The following is a 5,785-nucleotide window of genomic DNA, read 5'->3' as shown; positions in this document are numbered from 1 at the left end:
CTAACATCTGCTGTGTGCTCTGCAAACTGTTAATCTCACATTCTGCTGAGACCCACCTCATATTTGTGGGGAGATGGGTTGAGGTCAGAGCTGGGGTGGCTGGGGCCTAGAGTAATCAGGGGAGACTTCCTGGAGGAGGTAGAGAGGTGGGCGGGACAGACCGGCCTGTGGTCCAGAGAAGGCTGAGCTCAGGTACCACAGTGAGGGCAGGGCCAGGCTGAGGGTCCGGCCCCAGGGCTCACTTTGGGGTGCAGGCAGGGCTTCTAGAAATCACTTACTGGCTAGAAAGTGCTCAGACCCGGCAACAGGCTCTGATGTCCCCTCCTCAGCATGGTTTGTTATCCCATTAGTGGGTTTCTGCCTCTTCTGTTAAGAAGTTGCCCATTTTCTCATAATTCAGTGTTATGGTTTTGTCAATTCAGTGTCTCCTATCCTATAATCAGGGGTGACTTGTGGCTTTTTTCCCTCTGCATTTACTTACTTCCATTGACTTGTCCTTCCTCGTTATTCAGCCGTAATTCCTTTCATGAGCGTCCATTGATTTCCACACTGAGATATTTCTCGATGCCTTTTTAAATGAGAATCCTGATTCACGTGTGCTGGCATCAAGATTAGAGTGTTTTCATTTTGGACCCGTCTTATGGTAAAAACAACCCCAGTTCCTCACTGGGGACATCTGTGGACACTCTCGTGGGGCCCTCGTTGAGGTCATGTGAGAAGTGCCGGGGCTCCAGGCAGGTAACAGCTTCTCCACAAGCACCAGCCACTCCCTGTCCTCAGTGGATACTCCCTGCTGGGTGTTGAGAGCACACAGGTTGGCCAGGACGAGACAATATTGCCCTAGAGTCTCCACTTTTTTCATGTGGTGTCCTTATTAGAAGCATTTATTGAACACCACTGTATGCCAGTCCCTTAACAGTCCCTGTTAAGCCCTGGGCCCAGAGAATGTTCTTCTGAATATGAATTGGTCGTTTCCCTCCCCTCCTCTGACTCCTGAAGCTGAGGACTCTCAGGCTTCTCCTTGACCCCAAGGTCAAGTGCAGACTCCTCCCCAAGGCCAGCAGGCCTGTGTGGTCTGGCCCAGTGGTGCCCACCTGGGGCTGAGCCTGGGGAGGGAGAAAACAGGTGCCCTTCATTCAGCACGTCCAGGATGCCGGGCACAGCTTTGTCCCTGTCCTCCACCTAGGGCAGTGACTGTGGGGTCCGCACTCCCTAACTCGGCACACTCCCCGCCCCCCACGAGCCAGCCTCCTGCTTCCCCCACCACTGCTGTCACTCTAGGACAGGCTGAACTGCTCCCGAGGCCTGAGGCCTCCATGCCCCTCGCTCTTGCCTCTGAGCCTTTGCAGCTGCTGTTCCCGGTCCCCATCCATGGCATTTAGGGGGCCGGACCCTCTCAGCCTGAAACCTGGCCCTGCCACTCACTTTCCGTGCCTCAGTTTCCTCACCTGTAAGATGGGGATAGTGGTAGTATCTACCTCACCCTCTTGGGGGGTAACTGTGAGGATTTAATGCGTGAATACCAGTGAGCCTGTAGAGCAGGGCGCAGCACACAGTCAGTGTTCCATCAGCTGACCCGCTTGGCCGTCCCTCCCCGACCTGGGTAGTGTCTCTCCCCCCTCCCCCCCCCGCCATGGCCCCGAGGAGACACCCTCCTCTGCCAGCGCACTCACGGGAGGGCACCCGGCGTCGCGCATCCTCGGCACACAGCTCAGGGCCCCGCTCAGAGGCCCCCCAAAGGCCACCTGAGTCTGACGCCCCTTCCTGGGGCCCTTGCCTGTAGCAGCATCACGAGGAACCAGCAGGGGATAGAAGCAGAACTCCCGAGGGGAGCAGGTGGCCGGCCACGAGCCCCCACATTCCAGGTGGGGACAGAAGGCTGAGGCTCTCCTGCACCTGGGGCCCCGCCCCTGCAGGTGGGGGTCTGCCCCTTACACCTGCTTGTGCTGCTCGATGTTCTTCTCTTTCCTGGTTGGCTGCAGGAGTGCCTGACGTGCTGTTCGGGGCGATGCCAGAACAATCTGACACACCCTAAAGACTAAGCCCTCACACCCGGGCAATTCCCAAGAGGTCAGTGACGCCTGAGGCAGAAGTGCAGACGGTGTCTCCTGGGGGATCAGCCTGGGCTACGCAGGGGAGGGGGAGGGACAAGGTGTCGCGGCCACGCTGTCTGGCGATGAGAAGCAGGGACTGTGCACTTGGACCCTGGGCCTAATTAGCCACCTTCAGAGGTCTGGCTTTGCAAGTGTCAACAGGGTGGCTCTAACTCCTCCAGCGACTTGACCTTCTGGACTGCAGGGAAGAGGCTTGGAACCTAAATTCAGGTGTAAATCCCTGCTCAGCCATTTACTAGTTGTGGGAGCGGCTGCTGGCAATTCCTGAAATTAGCAGATGGCTGCTGGCGTCTGCCGCACTGGGGACCAGGCTCTGAGCTGGGCCTGGGGACGCCAGGGCGGGTAAGACAAAGTCCCTGTCTTCACGGAGCTCACCGTCTGGTGAGGAAGGGGGTGGGCAACAGAGGAGGGAATGACCCCTGACCAAGCCGGGGGGGGTGGTTCAGGAAAAGCTTCCCAGAATCCAGGGCCCCAGTATACTGTTGTGTCAGTGGTGCACTGCACAACTCCAGAGATGCTTCCCCAGAGACCATGACACAATTAGCTCCCCCTAGAGTTGTGTAGTCAGCAGCCCCATCGGGTGGAGGATCATAACAACCGAAATACAGAGTGCCCCCTCTGGCCAGACGCTGCCTGGGCCATCTCATTTCATTCTCATGCAGGACTCTTAGTCCCATTTCACAGTGAGGACACTGGAGCCAGAGGAGTTGAGCCATTTGTCTGAGGCTGCAGAGTAAGGAGTTGCTGAATTTGAACTTGGGCGGGGCTGGACAGTGACTCCTGCAGAGAAAAAAAGAAGGTAAAATCTGGCCTCTGGCTCAGAGCAAGTAGCTCATGTGCAGAGACCCTGGCCCAGGTGGGGCTGGAGCCGTTGGTTAGGAAGAGCCTGGTGTGGCAGCCCTTGACTCACACACACACACACACACACACAGAGCAGGTGGGGGGTGTGGTCTCTTCCCAGCTCCTCAGCCTGGAGCACCCTCCCATGGTTTTCCAGATTCTAGAAGCAGTGGCCAGGAAACTGGGGGCTCCGGGAACCCCTCTTCCTCCAAGACCCTCTCTCTTAGGGACAGAAGGCACTGGAAGGGAGGAGGGCTGTGCTGACTCATCAGGCACCTTTGGCCCAGATTCCCCGATGGACCTGCTGAGGGGGGCGCACCTCCCAGGTGGTGGGTCCAGGGTGGCCCTTCCTGCTCAGCACTTCCGGGACCCCGGAGGGTGGCAGGCTCCTCACACAGCAGCTGGGGCAGCTCTGAGAGGCGGCAGGGCCTCCTGACTCTGGCCTGGGACTTTCCCCGCCACCAGGTGGGACCGCGGGGCCGGTGGGCAGCGTGGCCACAGGGCCCTGGTGTCGGGGCCGAGAGGGCCCGGGTGCCGAGCGGCTGCCTTTGTTTCAGGGCTCTCTGATTTCTCTCTCCGTCATTCCAGCTTCAGGATGTTGTTTTGCTGTGTGTTTATTCTCTCGCCTTTCCCTGTGCGTTCTCTCCGGGTAATCTGAGGCTTGCAGGCCGCTGAGTAGACGTGTACATCCCAGTGAAATGAAACAAAATATAATTGAACATACGTCTTTCAAGTCTGAGCAGGAGATCAATCTCCCTGACGCATCCCGGTTTCCCCTTTCTCTCCTTTACTTTTCGCAGATCTCTCCTCCCCGCCCTGGAATCTGGGGTCTGAATGGCTCCGCAGCCCGATCCACGCAGGCACACAGAAGGGCTTCACTTTAGGGCCCGTGTTCCCATGACCTATAGACGACCCTGGGGCCGAGGAGCCGGACTGTCAGCATGGGTGTGGGCCTGACGGGGCTCTCCGCTGACGCCCGACAGTCACCGGGCCAGGAGCGGAGCAGGAAGGTCTCCTTGGCCGGAGAGCCTCTCAGACACGCTCTTGCAGACACTCCTGGTGGCTCTTCTTTGTCCTTCTGGAACTGAGCTTGTGTGTTTGTGATTCTGGCTTTCAGCCAAAGCAGCCGTCGTGGGTCCCAGCGAGCGGTGGGTCTGCACGGACACTCCGGGCGTGGCCATGAAGCGTGCGCTCAGCCGGGAAGGGCCAGAGGCGTCGGAGGGCGGCGGGGGAAGGGCTCTCCCGCCCTGTGTTCTCGCCGCAGGACCTTGGGCGGGCGTCCCCACCTCCCGCGCCTCGTGTTCCCGTCTGGAATATGGGCGCACGTGGGCGCAGTACGAGGGGGCAGGGAGGGCGAGATGAAGCAGCACCGTGGGCGGCAGCGCGGTGCCTGGTGCGCGGGGGGGCGGGGGGGTCCCGGGTAAACGGGGGCCACGACTGGTCACGCCCACGCTCCCTGCCCTCCCTGGTCCATCCCGCCCACCGTGCGAGCTGCCAGGGCCAGGCCGCGTGCCAGGGTCGGGGGAGGAGAAAGCCTCCAGTCACCAGGGGCTCAGGCCCCAGCCGTGACGCTGAAGCACGCGTGTCAGGGGACAGACGCTGGGTTTTCCGGGGACCGAGGAGGGACAAGCAGAGCTGGCACCAGAGGGAACCAGAGAGAGCCTCCTGGAGGAGGTGACAGGGGAGCTGAGCCTGGAAGGGGACTTGAGTTGCAGGGGCAGGGGCGGGGGAGGAGCCTGCCAGGAGAGGAGACAGAGGGGGCGAAGGCCGCGGAGGGTGCAGTGCGCTGGGCTGGGGACCAGCTGTCCCGGAGGCTCCAGCTGTGAAACCCGCAGACACAGGCCCTGGCCCAGGGCTCACAGCCAGTGGGGGGCACAGATAGTCACTGACAACCAGCAAGCGGCCCTGTGAGCAGTGAGCTGAGGAAAAGCTTCCCAGGTCTTGACCTTGTCAGGAAGGTGAGGAGGGCTTCCCCGAGGAGGGGTCACTTGCACTGAGATCTGAGGGGTAGGGAGGGGAATCTCTGAGATGAGAAGGAGGGGTGCTCTAGGCTGCGAGGATGGCTGCAGTGATGGCACATGCAAAGGCCCTGTGGCGGGAGGGCAGTGGTGATTCCGGGGCCTGAATGGTGGTCCTCGAGACCAGGCGTGATGGGTGGGGAGAGAGGAAGCAGGTGCGGCAGGAGCAGAGGTGCTGGGTCAGGCCGGCTGCGAGAAGGTCTGCTTTTATCTTCAAGGCCCCGGGAAGCCCCTGCGAGGGAGAAGCATCAGCAGATTTTTTTGAAGAACCCGCTCTCTCTGGCCACTGGTCAGGGGAAGACAGAGGTGCGGGAGTCAGGGCGGAGGCTGCAGAAAGGTGCAGGTGGGAGGTGCTGGGAAGGGAAGAGGCCGTGGGCTTGGAGAGAGTCTGGATCACAGTGACCGGGGATGGGCTTGCTGTTGGGTGCAGGGAGTCAGAGGGAAGGGTCGGGGACGGCCCCCAAGGTCCCTGGCGAGGGTAAGGGCCCCAGGGGTGTCAGGACGCGGGAGCAGTTCTGGGGGAGGCTGTCTGCGCCTCTTCTGCCTTTCCTTCCTCACCTTCCCACTGTAGGAGGTTTCTCCTGGCCTTTCTCCTCTGGGGTCTTTCCCACCCTCCCTACGCAGCACCCCTCCCTTCACAGCACCCTCCCTACACAGCACCCCTCCCTATGCAGCACCCCTCCCTTTGCAGCACCACTCCCTTCACAGCACCACTCCCTTCACAGCACCCCTCCCTATGCAGCACCCCTCCCTTCACAGCACCTCTCCCTATGCAGCACCCCTCCCTATGCAGCACCCCTCACTACGCAGCAC

This window comes from Crocuta crocuta, unplaced genomic scaffold, assembly GCF_008692635.1.
Source record: "Crocuta crocuta isolate KB4526 unplaced genomic scaffold, BGI_CrCroc_1.0 scaffold127, whole genome shotgun sequence".
Classification (NCBI taxonomy): Eukaryota; Metazoa; Chordata; class Mammalia; order Carnivora; family Hyaenidae; genus Crocuta; species Crocuta crocuta.
This window is presented reverse-complemented; position numbering follows the sequence as displayed.